The 18,798-nt window shown below is 40.5% G+C and overlaps 1 long non-coding RNA gene across 1 annotated transcript; it reads left to right on the top strand.

Annotated features, from left to right (window-relative positions):
- Positions 1-201: 201 nt before the first annotated feature.
- Positions 202-1,675, top strand: LOC124855797. The gene is made up of 2 exons (XR_007035155.1): positions 202-1,224; positions 1,301-1,675. It is a non-coding gene; the product is annotated as an uncharacterized LOC124855797 (long non-coding RNA).
- The last annotated feature ends 17,123 nt before the right edge of the window (positions 1,676-18,798 follow it).

The following is an 18,798-nucleotide window of genomic DNA, read 5'->3' as shown; positions in this document are numbered from 1 at the left end:
TGACATTCCAGTTGTTTTATTATTTCCTTTTGTCTGTACTATACGTATGTGTTTGTACATGTGTATGGGTTCACCCTGGACAGGTCGCCAGTCCATCGCAGAATAGAGACCAATTAACCTAACAGGCATGTCTTTGGACTGTGGGAGGAAGCCGGAGAATCCACGCATGCATGGGGAGAACATGCAAACTCCATGCAGACCCCCTGCCTGGGAATCAAACCCAGGACCTTCTTGCTGCAAGGCAACAGTGCTACCAACTGCGCCACCATGCAGCCCATGATTATTTGTGTATTTGTATATATGAATATATGTATACAAGGGGTTTTGAAGAAAATCCAGAATGAAAGACTCACCAAGACTTCCAATCAGCATCCTGTCCACCTGATTCTCCATCCAATCACCTTTCGACGCCTTGCTTTTAAAGGACCTTCAGCAGTGTTCATCCTCGCTTGTCAGCTAAGCTCATATACGACTCCAACGCCTCCTCGCACTATTCATATGAGACTCTCATAATCCTTACTTCCCTTCTGCTCGTAGGAGCCCTCTCCTCGCCTTGATGGCTCATTTCTTCCTTGTCTCAGTGCATTAAGAACTCCTACACTTCTCCTGCTAAGCATTGCCGAGGCAGCCCTGCCTCCTCACCGGCTCCCACTGCTGCATCACCCGGCCTGGTTTCTCCAGCAGTTCCTACTTCCATCTTCATCCCTCAAACAGACTATCCTACAATTTTCCCTGCTTCATTTATCTCGTTCGTGGATTCTCTCCAGCGCTCCGCGTCATCCCTTACTCACCTGCTCTGTGAGTTTGCCACCATCTCTGCTACGCCAGCACTTCCTCTTTCCCGTTCTATCGTCACTGCCAGTTCCTCTGCCCCTCCCACCGGCGTTCGCACTTGCTAGTGCCCGGCCTAGCTCGTCTCTTCTCTATCTTTTTCATTCATATGCTCTTTAAGCGTGTGGTGTTTCCCACCCCTCTTTTCATTCAGGTTGATAATTTACTCTCATGTATTCTACCATCTCGTTCAGGCTCAACTCCAATTCCTGCAGAGGAAGCTCATTAATCTGGTTTTTCTCCTTTTACCATCTTCCGAGGCTTCCTTTGATGGCTTTTTCTGCTTCGTTTAAATCATCTTGTCCCCGGCTTTCTGTCCGAACTATTGCACCCTGCTTCCGGTCAGATGTCTCGGAGTTCTTCCGGTCCTTGGTCCCCAGAAGCGATCACACGGTAAATAGCACTTTCTCTTTAAGGAATGACTCTCAAACAGCTTCTAACTTGCCGCTTTTTTATTCTAATTAAGCAGAGGAATGATTACAGAGATCAGCGCTGAGGCTCCTGTCTCGGATCGTCGCCGTATGTGAAAGGATGACAAAGAGCCCCGAAGAAGGCTATCTGGCACTCCAAAGCAATAGATCTGCCCTCCCCTAGTGTTTATTACGTGTCACCATTGTGGTGTATGTCTGATAGGTTGTGTAGTAGCTGGTGTCCATTCTTAATCTAAGTTGCTGCGGCATCCTAATCAAACAGTATCGGCTACTCCCTTTACAAAACCCAGTGCCCAGCCATAGGTCATTCATGTCAAACCTTGGGCCATTTATCCCCGTATGTGTGTCGATGAGCATTCTTATCTTATTCTTAAAAAAAAAAAAAAAACATTTAAACTTGTGCTTTATATCATTATGGTACGAGTGGAAAAATCAACTATGCATAATATTCCTAAAGGTTATCCCTAACATTTCTTAGGATCCTCTGTTGGCGCTCACGGCCGCCTCTAAGCATTTCAGAGTCGCCAGCTGCTTAGTTTCACCCGAGCATAGAATAAATTTAATACCTATCCGTCCCTCATCGTCATCCTACATTTCTACATGGCTGCTCGTTTTTTCATCGGGATCTCAAGTCCTTCTCAGCCTTAGCTGCATCCACCCTCGCTCAATCAAGAGCCTGCTTAGACTGGTCTGTTCATTCCACTGTCAATTTGTCATCATGCAAGCCACCTTCTGATTCCTGCGGCTTAGTTGGCCATCAAAGTGCTCTTTGTTCTTCTCTTCCTTTTTTTTTCAGACTTCTGCTCGGTCACACAAACTGTGGGGCTTTCCGCTCCAGTCTCCTTTCTAACTGGAACGGTATCTCCTTCTCTTCCAAGCATCGTCGTTCGCTCGGCTGACTTGTTTTAAGATTTACGGTCCTTAGCACCCTGGTTTAAAGATGGTATCTCAGCGGATGATTCACAATCCTTTGGTTTAAAGAGCCTTGCATGTGATCACATTGTAAGATCTAAGAAATATGCAGGATGTAAATACCTTTAATAACTCTATCAACATGCTGTTTTTAACCTCTTTGCCTCGTTACTTTACCATAAAAGACTTATTTATCTTAACTTATTACAACCCTTTCGTCCTTGTCAATCTTTCCCTTGAGTGCTTTTACCCCGTTCTGCCACATATATTTATTAAACATCTCACCTCCCTCCTATATTTCCCAGTACCATGAAATGAAATAAAATACATAATATTTCAGCTGTCTGTAACTTTACTTAGTTTATGATATTGAAACTAGTAAACCTTCGTATTGCGATTAGGCGTGCATAAAATACCAAAGAATATTGGCACCCTCTACTGAAAGAAAAATTTTAAAAAATCTATTAATTAATTATTTCAACCTTTTTCCCTTATCAACCAGGCGCTAAGAAACTATTTCCTGTTTCGATATTCATCATACTATCTTTTCGCGTGATAATTGTGGAGCACACTTTCTCTCTGCACACTGGGTTGGCGCTGGTCTGTTCAGTTGTTTACAGCTCCTCCCCGGACTATGTAGTTCCTAGGTCTTCTGCCGTCTTTGCCCAACAGCCTACTCCAATTGCTTCTCTCAAAGTCTTAAGGTTTGATTGAATCCATCTCTTTATCCTTGCTAATATCACCTCAAATTCTATTTTTTATCAGGTTTTGGCCTTTTCTACTTTCAAATCCTTTTTCTTCGCATGCCCCCATTTCTCAGAAGGACGGCTCAGAAGGAGCCCTATGTCCACATCCTGGTTCCTCAAATATTTAAGCCAGGTCCTAGTTCAATGCATCATGCCCCCCAGCCAGTTTTCAGGCCATTCCTTCAGAACAGGAGCAACCACTACTGCAGCGACCCAAGGTCTCTCCTCAGCCGCTCTCCAGCAATTGGGTCGTTGGTCTTCTACATCCTTCTCTTCCTATGTTCGCCCAGATTTCCACTCTGTTCTATCTGCTCAATGTTTTCTCAGCTCTCAGGGAAGAGCTCCCTTCAATTCCTGGTGGTGGTTGGCCTTTATCCATCATTGGCTTTGTTCAATTGTCATGTTTCCGTTTTGCAGGACTCTTCCCTTCAGCACCTGCCAGTCGTGTCTAATTTTCTCCCTCACTCTAGCTCCCCTATGTTCTTCGAAAAGTACTTTTCTCTTTGTTTTGTCCTTCTTTAATCGGAGGTCAATTTTTCCTTGTCTTTTTAAGTTTTTCATTTGATCACGTCTATTCTCCTTCCTCCTTTCTTCACGTTCCCGTTCACTCTTTTACGCCTTCACGTTCGATTTATCTACCAACTCCTTATTAATAGATCTGTATTATAACTTTATTTCATATCTTCATCTACATTTCCTTCATGGCATTTTCAGCACTCCAAGGCTCTTCTGAAATTTATTCATCTCATTTTATTTCCCCCTTTCTTGGGCAATCCTATTTCCCGTTTCATTTAAACTCCTTCTTCCCTTTAATTACCCTCTCTTTTCCGGCCTTTATTCCTTCATTACCCAATCTATCTATTTCTTTTTCTCAGCTGATCTGTTCATAACTTTATTCCATATCTTTATTTGTATATCCTCTGCAGAATATTCACATCATCAACCATTGCCCTCACGGCATATCTATCACCTTGCATTGCTCTCTAAGCATATTATTATCGTGCACTGCCCTTAGACATATCTATCATCTGCTTTGCTTCTCTATTATTTTCCTTGCTTTATAGCCTATTTACAAACTTCTTTTCTCTGCTTTAATTCTTCCCGTGGCTTTCGCTTCTCTCTTCCTTTCTTATTTTCATTCTATTTTCCTGTTAGATGCCCCCTTTAGTACTCAATTAGGCCTCGTCTCGGCCTCGCCCCTTGTTTTGGGGGGGAAGACATCTCTAAATCTAAGCCTTACAAAAGTTCATATTAACTCATCTCATTCTCAGCATTCATGTCTTCCTCCCAGGTCCAAGCACCTAAGAAATAACCATGTAATTTCACATCATTAAAACTTTTCTAATTGCCATCCCTTTCCTTTGTGAGTCTTTTCAGATTGCAATGTACGTATATACAGTACAGACCAAACGTTTGGACACACCTTCTCATTCAAAGAGTTGTCTTTATTTTCATGACTATGAATATTGTAGCTTCACACTGAAGGCATCAAAACTATGAATTAACACATGTGGAATTATATACTGAACAAAAAAGTGTGAAACAACTGAAAATATGTCTTATATTCTAGGTTCTTCAAAGTAGCCACCTTTTGCTTTGATTACTGCTCCGCACACTCTTAGCATTCTGTTGATGAGCTTCAAGAGGTAGTTACCTGAAATGGTTTTCACTTCACAGGTGTGTCCTGTCAGGTTTAATAAGCCTTATAAATGGGGTTGGGACCATCAGTTGTGTTGTGCAGGAGGTGGATACAGTACACAGCTGATAGTCCTACTGAATATACTGTTAGAATTTGTATTATGGGAAGAAAAAAGCAGCTAAGTAAAGAAAAACGAGTGGCCATCATTACTTTAAGAAATGAAGGTCAGTCAGTCCGAACAATTGGGAAAACTTTGAAAGTGTCCCCAAGTGCAGTCGCAAAAACCATCAAGCGCTACAAAGAAACTGGCTCACATGAGGACCGCCCCAGGAAAGGAAGACCAAGAGTCACCTCTGCTGCGGACGATAAGTTCATCCGAGTCACCAGCCTCAGAAATTGCAGGTTAACAGCAGCTCAGATTAGATAACAGGTCAATGGCACACAGAGTTCTAGCAGCAGACACATCTCTAGAACAACTGTTAAGAGGAGACTGTGTGAATCAGGCCTTCATGGTAAAATAGGTGTATGTGTATATAGGTATATGTATGTGTATACTACACTATACAGGTCCTTCTCAAAATATTAGCATATTGTGATAAAGTTCATTATTTTCCATAATGTAATGATGAAAATTTAACATTCATATATTTTAGATTCATTGCACACTAACTGAAATATTTCAGGTCTTTTATAGTCTTAATACGGATGATTTTGGCATACAGCTCATGAAAACCCAAAATTCCTATCTCACAAAATTAGCATATCATTAAAAGGGTCTCTAAACGAGCTATGAACCTAATCATCTGAATCAACGAGTTAACTCTAAACACCAGCAAAAGATTCCTGAGGCCTTTAAAACTCCCAGCCTGGTTCATCACTCAAAACCCCAATCATGGGTAAGACTGCCGACCTGACTGCTGTCCAGAAGGCCACTATTGACACCCTCAAGCAAGAGGGTAAGACACAGAAAGACATTTCTGAATGAATAGGCTGTTCAAAGAGTACTGTATCAAGGCACCTCAGTGGGAAGTCTGTGGGAAGGAAAAAGTGTGGCACAAAACGCTGCACAACGAGAAGAGGTGACCGGACCCTGAGGAAGATTGTGGAGAAGGGCCGATTCCAGACCTTGGGGGACCTGCGGAAGCAGTGGACTGAGTCTGGAGTAGAAACATCCAGAGCCACCGTGCACAGGCGTGTGCAGGAAATGGGCTACAGGTGCCGCATTCCCCAGGTCAAGCCACTTTTGAACCAGACACAGCGGCAGAAGCGCCTGACCTGGGCTACAGAGAAGCAGCACTGGACTGTTGCTCAGTGGTCCAAAGTACTTTTTTCGGATGAAAGCAAATTATGCATGTCATTTGGAAATCAAGGTGCCAGAGTCTGGAGGAAGACTGGGGAGAAGGAAATACCAAAATGCCAGAAGTCCAGTGTCAAGTACCCACAGTCAGTGATGGTCTGGGGTGCCGTGTCAGCTGCTGGTGTTGGTCCACTGTGTTTTATCAAGGGCAGGGTCAATGCAGCTAGCTATCAGGAGATTGTGGAGCACTTCATGCTTCCATCTGCTGAAAAGCTTTATGGAGATGAAGATTTCATTTTTCAGCACGACCTGGCACCTGCTCACAGTGCCAAAACCACTGGTAAATGGTTTACTGACCATGGTATCACTGTGCTCAATTGGCCTGCCAACTCTCCTGACCTGAACCCCATAGAGAATCTGTGGGATATTGTGAAGAGAACGTTGAGAGACTCAAGACCCAACACTCTGGATGAGCTAAAGGCCGCTATCGAAGCATCCTGGGCCTCCATAAGACCTCAGCAGTGCCACAGGCTGATTGCCTCCATGCCACGCCGCATTGAAGCAGTCATTTCTGCAAAAGGATTCCCGACCAAGTATTGAGTGCATAACTGTACATGATTATTTGAAGGTTGATGTTTTTTGTATTAAAAACACTTTTCTTTTATTGGTCGGATGAAATATGCTAATTGTGTGAGATAGGAATTTTGGGTTTTCATGAGCTGTATGCCAAAATCATCCGTATTAAGACAATAAAAGACCTGAAATATTTCAGTTAGTGTGCAATGAATCTAAAATATATGAATGTTAAATTTTCATCATTACATTATGGAAAATAATGAACTTTATCACAATATGCCAATATTTTGAGAAGGACCTGTATAATACTTGTTTGAACTGCACCTTTGTTTTTCTCTTGCGCTGTCTTTGAAAGCTGCTATTTTTAAATTTTGTGGTGCTTTTTTGTACAATGACAATAAAGGGATTTTGATTCTGAAATCCCCTTTACAGATGATATTCATTTTATTTTCATATATATTCTAGAAAACAATATTACTTCCATTACACTTCACAGTTATGCCTTCTTTGTGCTGGTCCGTCACATAAAATGTAAAATACGTTGAAGTTTGTGGTTTGGTTTATTTTAATGCTCTGTTTGACATTCTAGGCAAAAGATGAAGCATAAAAAGCATTCATCTCTACTCAAAAGATGAACCAAGTTATGAAAGTCAACTGACTTTTTCTTCTTCATTTCCAATATCTCCTTGAAGGCAAAGCAAGCGTTTAGACTCCTGTGAACCCACAACATATTCTCAATTAGCTGCTCCAAGGTTGTGGGATGTCATGGTTATTATTTCTATCTTAGCTTCATTAATCCACATTTTCCCATCATCCCTCTGTCCTTAATCATAATTTTTGCCTATGCCAGCATGGCCTCTGGTGGCTGGATGCAACGAGGGTCACAGCATGCTACCGCAGCACTCAGAGGGGTACACACTCACGTACACATTCATAGAAAATACTAAGGCTAGTCAGTCATCCATCTCAATTACATAGTATTGGACCCATATCATTACATTCCTCTCACTTGGATGGGTCAACACAAAACTATAGTGTGAACGCTCTCAAAAACAGTAACTCATCTGTGACATCCACTGGACTCAATTCATCTTGCACTGGACCCTCGAGTGGTCTCTGATCTGTTGAGACATTTGGAGTCAGTGAGCAGTGAAGAGAGGCTAAACTAGAGTCAGATGGGTTGCTGTAAAGAGTCTGACTGTGGGGGAGAAAAACAACATTCAGGCAATTGAGAGGTGTTGAAAGAACTGCAGACAATATGAATCTGTCTTAGCAGAGCTCAGTCCAGGTGGGTGATTGGTTGGAACGTGCTTATTGTTCCAGCAGATCTGAGCTCTTTGCGTTATTTGAATACCAAATGGTTCCAATTGCTGCCTGTGAAGGGGGTGGGGGATACCGCAGTCTGACACACAATGGAAACTGGAGAGGGTAATCTGATGGAAATCTTAAAATGTTCCTTTTCCTGCTTGCTACATGCAAGCTTGCTATACTGTCTGTTTCTCAGGTAGTTTCCTGTTAATCCTTTAGAGAGAAAGAAAAATGGAAGAATGACTGAATGATATGAGAAAAAAATAGTGGTGGGTGGCATTATTAAACTCAGATGCAGAGAACCGTTGGATTTCATGATGAAAACTTTCAGAGCTGCAGCGCATCCACTAAGTTTCAACACAGCAGCACAATGAATCGTCCAACCATACGGCTCCCATTCTTAGGAAAGCCATTTCATCTCTCCACTGCATATCGAACATAAAGACTGAAGCCGGGTGGGGTAAGGGGGGACTCGTCTGTCTGACTGAGAGTAGATAGTACAACCACTGCAGAGCAAAGCAAAAAACCCTTTAGCATTGTGACAGAGCAGATGTTAAGAGTAATGACAGTGGAGATTACCCAATAATTGTAGCAGCGTAAATCAAACCGAAACGGCAGGAGAAGGAGAGGAGGAGGAGGGATGGAACAAAGATGGATGGATACACCCCCAGAAACAAAGAACACTTTGTAATTAATATAAAACCTAAAGAAGACAATTTAAATTTAGATGCATTTTATTTTATTCTATTTTTTCCTTACAGACCAACCTCTCCATCATACTTTACATGGTAGAATATGGAAACATCCCTTTTGTGATGATGGTGGTGGGGCAACATGACTCCTAGTGTCTATTTTTCTGCGCTAAAGTAATGGCTGTGATGCAAGCTGCTGCCTGAGCCTCAAGGCCAAAGATGCAGCATAAAGGGCTCCCTCCATCTGAAAGCATGATGACATACTTCCCCCGAACATCGACAGCACTCAGAGTTCACCAAAGCCCGCGAGCGACCACACACCGGGAACCGACACATTCTGCAGCAAGGTGCTCCTGCAAAGTGAATTTGTATCCCTCTCCATTACTGTGTTGTTGCCTTGATTGTGTAATAAACTTTATTCGGTTAAGCGTGAATTATTGTTAATTGAACTAAAAAGTAATTTTCTTAATTGAAACAGAGAGGGGAGGGGCACACCAGATTAACAGCGTGAAGGAATGACTGGTCTTCACTCTTTCTCCCCCACCTTATTCTGAGTTTTATTTTGTCCAATTCTTTTTCCTATTACATTTCTCTTCTCATCTTGCAGTAAAATGTCTGTAATCTACTTAGTTCCTGTAAAGACTGACAATAAAGAAAAACCCTGCAACAATTCTGAACAGTATGGCTGCTTGAGTTACAAAATGTCCTTGATATTTTCTCTACTAAAATGCAGAGCTGCTCAGAAGTTTACTTGCAATTGTCATAACTAAAATAACATACAATATATGCAAAATTATAGATATGGACTCAAATATATTCATACACCCTCACTATTTTTAGGAAAACTGTGGAAAATTAAAAAAATACTTTTAGCAGCCATCAACAAGCTTCTGACATAACCTGAGAGAATATTTGACCACACTTCTTTGCAGACTTTGGAAGGTTTTATTTAAATTGCTTGGTTTGATGGAACAAACCTGACTTTTATTCCCTGTGTGATCCACTCCAAAACCAGTTTGAATGTGTGTTTGGGGTCATTGTCTAGTAAGAACACCAATTGTGTCTACAACTGTCAAAACTGTCAGAGGACAGAAAATCTGTTTGAATGTTCAAGAACATCCTGGAAACAACCAAAGACCAAGCCTATCATAAAATAGGAGATGCTGGAACACCAGTGTAACTGTCCACAGTGAAGCCGTCTTATCATCAACATGGACTGAGAGGGTACCAACCAAGAAGCTGCAGGTCCAAAATCAACACCTTTTAGTTGAAACTCCCAACCAAGACTTTTCAAATGCCCATTGTTGTACTCATCGTACTCAAACCTAGGAACACTGTACCAATCGTCAAGCACAATGGTGGTAGCATCATGCTAAGGGGCAGTTTCACTACCAAAGGGTCTGCTGAATTGCTCAAAATGGATAGTGTGATAATGAAGAAGGAATATATTCAAATTCTTCAACTTGACATAAAATTAGTAGCTGGATGGTTAAAACCTGGACACAATAGGCTATTCCAACATATCAGTGATCTCACACATGCATCTAAATGGCTTTCAGATTGTATGAGGCAGGATATTAGCCTTGTGGACCGATTCTGACCTTTAAGCCTAACAAAGATATATAGCCTATGCTTAAAAGCTGTATCCATGTGAAGAGACCAAAAGATTTGAATAAACTGTACCAAGTCTGACATGATCAGTTGTCAAATGTTCAGTCAGAATGATGCCAGAAGCTTGCTGATGACTTCAAAAAGTGTGAACTGTCTCTGCAACTTTCCAAATGACAACCAAATATTAGTGGGGGTCTTGTGTGTATTGGGGCCTGTTTGTATTGTGCACGAAATTCTTGATCATAAAAATCAATAAGGTTGTTTATTGTAGAATGATTCCACTCTGGAAAAGGTATGGCTCAAATAAATCTAAAGTTCATGTGATGATGAGTGCATGTAAGATATTCCGAAGATGTTACCTTAAAGTCATTAGTACTTTAAAGAATATCAACGCTGCAGGAAAGTGCACATGCAAGATTTTAGTATTATTGTTAGATTATTTGACAACAAATTATTTAACAGCAGTAAAAGCAGTAAAGGAAGCACATAACACACATACCAGAGCTATTGCGGACTTTTAGGAAACAGTCTTATTCCAGTAAACTATAATGTGGACTCACCAGGGTAAGAACTGCTGGTCGCAAACCTAGCTAAATATTATCCCATGCAGAACAGAATCACCACCCTGCACGGCCGGTATTGGCTGAATGGCAGGAAGTGATGTATATTGACTTTTGTGTCTCGCTGACTCTGCTGACAAAAAAGGGACCAAACCACTTCCAGCTGCTAAACCTAGAGCAAACAGACGCATTCTGCCAAACATGATTCATCTGCATTTGTTTCCCCAAATTAGATTTTTCATTCAGTGCTTCTGCTTCTCAACAATTGTGAGTCACCCAGCAGTAGAAGTAGCTACATGACACTCAAATTGTATTATCACAGTAATACACTTCTAAAATGATTCGTACATTATGTGTAATATAAGCAAATGAGGCCTGCAAATGACACTGCTGTTGGTGTCAATGAGATTCATGTACACACTAAAACAAACATTATCCATCTATTCCTGATGATTTCTCTACATTAACTCATGACCTCAGGAACATAAACGCTCTTGTCAATTTTGGCCATCCTCCATTGTTTGCCTTTCTGCAAAGTCTGAGCCATCTAGCACCCTGTCAGTCACAGGAAGGGTGTGGAGGAGGGGGCAAGAAGAGGGCCATTAACAGTGTTCTGGACCCGTGTCTTCCTAGGGTGAATAATTATGTCTGACATGTCGTGAATAGGGGAGGACATTATCGCAGTGATCCTCTGTACCCCTCAGTGTGTTCCCCTTGCACACACTCATATGCACTCACATTAGGGCCCCCTCTGAATGATTTAGGGGGTCTGTTAATAATGCAGGGGCTCCTAGAGCTAATTAGGTAAGTAGCAGAGGGTGCCGACTAGGACGCCTCAGTTCACTGATACAAGCTGTAAAGGAATGAAGCTTCAACTGCTCACAGACTTTAAGTTTCTCTTCAATGATACAACCATTCTCTGACCTCTGCCATGCTTCCATCTTATCAAACTGTCATATTTTAGAGAAATAAATTCTATAAACAATGCAAGTTTGAAATATAAATGAGTCATAATCTACATATCTACTGTTCTTCAAATCAGGTAAATATTTTTAGATGACCTTTTTGATAACAAAAAAGTCCTTGTAGCCATGTTTATATGTACCATATATGGACGATGGTGTGCCATCTGGATCTGCCGTGTCTGTCTGACTATTTTATACAGGGCATGGTTTGTTTTCTAGTTTTATAAAAACACTTTTTAATAAGAATATGTTGTGGAAACGTGGCCTCTATTTGGTGACACAGAAAAGGGATGAAGTGGGCACATTTTGCCATAAAGATCGCTTACACAGGAAACATGAGGAGCTACATGGAAGTAAACAGAATATAAAACAATTGGAATTTTAGATTTAAAGCAAGAAACAAAAACATCTGAAGAAAAATACATTTTATACCACGCCTGGGATAGATAGCTTGAGCAGGGAGTAAACAAAATGTCAAGGTGACTGTAGGTTTTGTTTGTGAGCATAAAATTTATCAGGAGAGGAAATGCTTTCTTTTACAGCAGCTTTTACTTTTCATGTGTCCTCTGTCAGCAAAAACCCCAACAAAACTAAGTTAAGAGTCCTGCTGCATGTTTTCAGATAATTACTTTCAGTTGTGACTCATTTGCTTTCTTAGTGTCTGAGCCAAATGAATGAGTGTTTGACTGCAACTAAAGTCTGATTGTATGTCAGTATTTTAACCTGAACAGAAAAATAACAGAAACATGATTCAAAACTTCAACTGGGAAATAAGACCAACAAAAACCCCAAAACACCCACAAATCAGAACACTTACAGTTTGAGTAATGTGAGATGTCTCTGAATAATGTTTTTATAGCTGCATTACTGTGCTGTAGTTACACCCAGAAAACTAGAACGCAGACACATTATGTGAAAAAGAAAGACTTGCACCACATCTTCTTGACTTCTTACTGTAAAGTAGTTTTTCACTATTTTGGTGATGTCAGGAGGGTATTGTAGTTGGGAAGAGCATGCTGACGCATGTGCAGACCACAGTAACAATGCAGTTCTGAACCAGAGCAGAAACTGCAAGGTGTCTTCAAATGCTATAAGAATTGTAGAGGTTTGAAGCAGCATTTTTGAGAGAAGAAGGCGTTCCAAACTGTGAATGAATGTCTGAGAATCACTGGCAGACCAGAATCACAACAAAGTGCTTTAAAATTCTACCATAGGGTGCAGGTTTGCTTGGTCTCCCAACTTCTGCTCTTAGACAAAACTTCTTCTGACTTCCTCCTTCTCACTCAAAATATCACCAAATACAAGCTTTGTCCATTTATCCTGTCTTGGGTGGACATTGGGTTGCTTTGATGCCTGAGTTCAATGTTCCAAACGCGACGTCATCACTCATCAGGAAGTCTCTGCTCCATTCTTGGCTGCCTTGTGCTTGCTTTTCTTTCTTTCACCTTTTTATACATTTCTCAATTACAATCTTGAAAGTGAAGATAACTATTATTAGCTACACCCTACAAAAAATATTCCATATCCTCATTAAGGTTAGGCATGTGGTTTATAGTATATGATTATATATGGAACAAAGGCAAAATTATTTGTGTTTTATTACAAATCATAAATCCAAGGTTTTCCTAATCTATAAATTTGTCTTGTGTGTATTATAGGTGGAGTAGAGGAAATTAATCTGCAAAATATTTTGGTATAAAGTATCATGAAGGCTGTAAGAAACAGGGAGCTGTGTGCTCCAGGAAAATCAATAGAAAGTCATTATCTTGAGAGGAAACAAGTGGAGAGTCAAGGTGGGCCTTGTCACGTGTTCAAGCTCACTCTCACTCTCTCTGGCGCCATAGCTGTCAGCCTTGTAAGTACAGCGTCAGGGTGATTAGGGAGCAGCAGGGGCTAGACAGAGCTCAGTCGACCTCCAGACAAGCCCTCCTGAGACACACTGCCTTAACCAGTCTAGGGTCAGGACTACCTTGTCTGCCTCCCTGCTTGCAAGATTTGCACTTTTGTTGCACAAAAAGGGGGCTTCTGCTTTCAGCCATTGAATCACTACATATCTGATTTATGGTGCCTTCAGGCTGCCAGGCATTATACTTTAAAGGGTTCACTCGCACAAATTACGGAAAAAACCGTGCTCCGTAGCCATAAAGTAGAATTATATGGTGAAATTTATATATATATATATATATATATATATATATATATATATATATATATATATATATATATATATATATATATATATATATACATAATATATACATAAATATATATATTTATGTATATATATATATATATATATATATATATATATATATATAAATATATATATACATAATATATACATAAATATATATATTTATGTATATATATATATATATATATATATATATATATTTATATATATATATATATATGTGACGAAAACATTAATAAGGTAAATACAACAAATTAAACAACAACAGGCGGCCAAATTAAAAGTTCAATAAAACTATATATAATTAACTACAAATAAGTTTTAAATAAGAATAAATTTTGGACTTTTGGAAGAGTGGACTATTATTTATCTCCATAATGCATAAAAGTACCTAACTACATGAAGTAAACTGACATGCAACGGTGTAAGCTCATCCTTACAAAATGGGCGTAGGTAGGGAAGAAACTACAGCGCGTAGAAAAGAAATGGGGGCATGACTTGGTAATGGGTCAAACTGGCCCAGAACCCAACAGTTCTATAATCTATATTATCCTAAAGAAGAACTAAAGAAACATCAGAACTGCAGAAATATACTGAAGCATTCCTGCATTTCACAGCCAATAACTGTGAAAAAAATCCCAGAAACCACAAAGGGGATTATTTTGTCACGTTTGTTTCTGTAAAGCTTTAGGTGTGGGTGGGTTAGAGAGGAATTCAGGCAAGAATTTGCACCATATAATCTATATTTTCTTCTGATGTTTCTGTTTTTCTCTGAGTTCCCTTTAGCGCACAGTCGATGACAGATTGGTCATTAGTGTTCCACAACCTTTCAACGCCGTCTGCAGTTTGTGGAGTTTAGCGACTCTCTGCTGTCCCACAGCAAAAGGAAAAACCTATGGACTCTACCTGTATGCGATACCTATGGCCTGAGGGATAATGATATTTAATCACAGCCCCACCAGGTGAGGAGAGGGGATGGCGTAGACATCATGGCACCACAAAGAATTCCTCCACTATCATAATGTAGATCAAACCACACACAATGCACCAAGCTTTTGCAAGGAGAATCTTTGGAATCTAAATAGGCTTATACAGAAGCACAGATGCTGGTCTAAAAAGTCACAAAGTAAAAAAGCTTCTAAATAAAAAGCAAAGGCAAAAGAGTGCAAGACCAAAACTGTTGCTTAGGCACCTTTTCAAGTAAAAGCAAACATTTTTTACATTGATCTTCATCTATCTAAGTGTGAAGCTTCTCAGGCCTGCATTTGAAGTCATTTGACCTCATTTTCACCCCCACAGAACAGAACCTCATCAGACATAAAAGCTATCAGAGAGGGGCAAAAAAGGCCAAACCTCCCCAGGGAAAGTGGGAGGAGATGTGGGAGTAGGAGGAGAAGGATAGGTGTCACTGTTTCTACAAATCCCTCCAATCGTCTTCAAATCAAAGCTCTGCACTCACAGCAATATATGTTGTCAAAATGATGTGATTCATGGCATGCAGGAGGTTTTAGGTTCTTTAAAATTAGGAAAGAAAGAATCCTCTGTGTGAAGCTCATTATTTTCTTCTATCTTGATACCAAAGTCCCCAAGATAAAATTAAAATGTGTTTGAATAGATTTCTTTTTCAAGAGGACAGAGGGCCAGAAATAACAATACAATGAAAAACCTTTACAATAAATACACCAAACAAACAATGTAAAAAAATTTGACAAATTAGTCTGGTACACACTTCAGTCTAGAAACGGATAAGTGACACTGATGTCTCAGTCAAAGTGTGCCTGATAGGAAGGAAGGAAGGAAGGAAGGAAGGAAGGAAGGAAGGAAGGAAAGACTGAAACTTTATAGCAAAAGATAAATGGTCAAAATACCAGAGGAAACATAACTCTGCTCAGTAATTCCAGGGAAGGGTTTGATTGCTACAATGCCAAAAATAAATAATTTCTATTGATTATCAAGAAGGGTATAATGAATTTGTTAATGACAGCTGCATTTTCTTTTTCTAAATTGTTGAACATTTATATTGTTTTTTTATCTTTTGAAAGATACCTGCCTCATTTTCTATCAGAAAATAAATTCTTAATTGATTCAAAACTTTTTAAACCTAAGTTAGCCAGTGGTATAAATAATTTTACACATTTTCATGGCCCTCCAAAGAAATGCCACCCCACACCATTAATGACCCACTGCCAAACCAGTCATGCTGAAGGATGCTGCAGGCAGCAGATCTCTCTCCACGGTGTCTCCAGACTCTGTCACGTCTGTCACAAGTGCTCAGTGTGAACCTGCTTTCATCTGTGAAGAACACAGGGCACCAGTGGCCAATTTGCCAATCCTGGTGTTCTCTGGCAAATGCCAAGTGTCCTGCACGGTGTTGGGCTGTGAGCACAACCCCCATTTGTGGACGTCGGGTCCTCATACCATCCTCATGGAGTCGGTTTCTAACCGTTTGTGCAGACACATGCACATTTGTGGCCTGCTGGAGGTCATTTTGCAGGGCTCTGGCAGTGCTCCTCCTGTTCCTCCTTCCACAAAGGTGGAGGTAGCGGTCCTGCTGCTGGGTTGTTGTCCTCCTACGGCCTCCTCCACATCTCCTGGTGTACTGGCCTGTCTCCTGGTAGCGCCTCCAGGCTCTGGACACTACGCTGACAGACACAGCAAACCTTGCCATAGCTCACATTGATGTGCCATCCTGGATGAGCTGCACTACCTGAGCCACTTGTGTGGGTTGTAGAGTCCGTCTCATGCTAACACGAGTGTGAAAGCACCACCAACATTCAAAAGTGACCAAAACATCAGCCAGAAAGCATCAGTACTGAGAAGTGGTCTGTGGTCCCCACCTGCAGAACCACTCCTTTATTGAGTGAGTCTTGTTAATCGCCAAAGATTTCCTCCTGTTGTCTTTTCCATTTGAACAACATCATGTGAAATTGATTGTTAATCAGTGTTGCTTCCTAAGTGGACAGTTTGATTTCACAAAGGTTTGATTTACTTGGAGTTATATTGTGTTGTTTAAGTGTTCACTTTATTTTTTTGAGCAGTCTACTTAGAATTCCTCAGAAAATTATGGAATATAATTTGAAAAATGTGTTGTGACCCTATTTTGTTGTGGGTATTTTAGGAATTTTAGCTCTGCTGACCAACTTATAGTGAGATGACATCAGCGGATCCCATAGATGGATAAAAAAGTATGAAACTTTATCACAAAAAGCAACACAAACCCCTCTGTAAGTATCCCTGAAATTATATCAAACTCCTGAGCTGTTTCGAAGTGTTTCTCTCTGTTTTTTGCTTGCTTTCTAAAGAGGAAGTATTTAGGATGTAGGCCAGATGGGTACACAGCACTATTGTATGGTTGACACAGAGATGACCTTGTTGTGCCTGTTGGTGTGTGTGTGTGTGTGTGTGTGTGTGTGTGTGTGTGTGTGTGTGTGTGTGTGTGTGTGTTTAATCAGACAGAGAGGGGGGATTAGAGACCAGGCACCTGGCAGGTGGAAACAGTCTGTACTCATCTGATGCCCTCCTGTCCTTCTGCTCTGTCGCTCAAACAAAGACGCTCAGACACAATATGCAACTTATTAGTGAGTAATGAACACATTCTAGTTCTTACAGTGATGAGCTAATGTTGTAGATGGAAAGAGTTTGTTCGTGAAGCAAAATATACAATGAATGACATTTAGCTGCTGGAAGCAAATGTGTTCTTGAAAGAGTCACAATTGGAGCTTAAATTACATTAAACTGTGGCCAATTTAATGTCAAACTGCAGAACCTCAGTGGTTCCCCATCTTAGCTAAAAAAAAATATAGCCACCAAGATGTATTCCAGTTATTAGCACACCTGCTGTCCCTCCATGTTATGCTGTTGTGCCTACAGGACAGCTCCTAGTCTTCTCTTTTCACAAGGTTGGAGTGTACAGAGTGTACAGACTTTTCTAGAGTCCGGGGTCCTCTCATCCCGAAAGGTTTTTTACAGAATTTACGGCTGAGGTGTCAAACTCCAGTCTTCTAGGGCTGGTGTCCTGAAAATGTTTAAATGTGTCCCTGCTTCAGCACACCTAAATTAAATATGTAGCTCGTTAGCAGCACTCCGGGCCAGGGACACATCTAAAAGTTGCAGGACACCGGCCCTCGAGGACTGGAGTTTGACAGCCTTGATTTGTAGGATGCCATACATTCAACCAAAGTTCCCAGACACCTTTTCAAAAGAAACAGGCCCATAGCATCACAGGACCTCTGCTTTACCAGTGGGCATGAATTTCTGTTCCACATATTTATATTTTATTTTTACGCAGTCTCACCTGGAGTGTTTAGATGCCAAGAAGATCAGTCTTATTCTTATCTGATCAAAGGACTCACTTCCATTTAAAATCCCTGTAAAATTTTGCAAGCTCCATATATTTACTTCTGTGATGGTAGGACGGGACAGGTTTTTTCCTAGTATGCCTACCCGAACATACCAAAGGTAATAAATTAAATGTATCCCTCTAAAACAATCCACATTAGAAGGATACTGTTTTGTCACCATTTCACCTTTGAACTACAAGTGTTTCCTTTTAACTTCCAACTTTTAATATTGTTGAGCCTCTGGTAGAAATGCTTAAGAGAAACCTAAGTTTTAATAGCAAACTTAGCTGACAGACATGAAACTAAAGAAAATTAGCTCCATCCTGACTCTTGTCAGCCCTCCCAGATGAGTACTAAGTCTACCATCTGTTAGAGGCCGCTCAAAGACAGTAGCAGAAATAGAGCCATCAGTGTAAAGCTTGAAAAAGGACTGTTTATAGAACATGTCAACATAGGTTTGTCCTCATCAAGAGCAGATTTTACAAGAGACAAGTACAACAGGGGAAATATGTATTGAACATGAAAGGGGTTGTTTCAGTAAATATATTTCTACTGGGGCTATTTGCACGAAATTTACACTGAACAATACTAGCAACTGCCTTTATCAACAAATAAAACAAAAACAGATAAGTCCAGAAGATATGTGCAACAACTTAACTTAGGGATTTAGGTGAGTAAGTACTGAGCCCACACACT

The sequence above is a fragment of the Girardinichthys multiradiatus genome, chromosome 19 (assembly GCF_021462225.1).
Source record: "Girardinichthys multiradiatus isolate DD_20200921_A chromosome 19, DD_fGirMul_XY1, whole genome shotgun sequence".
Lineage (NCBI taxonomy): Eukaryota > Metazoa > Chordata > Actinopteri > Cyprinodontiformes > Goodeidae > Girardinichthys > Girardinichthys multiradiatus.
The sequence above is the reverse complement of the archived record's forward strand: the minus strand, read 5'-3'. Positions and strand labels throughout refer to the sequence as shown.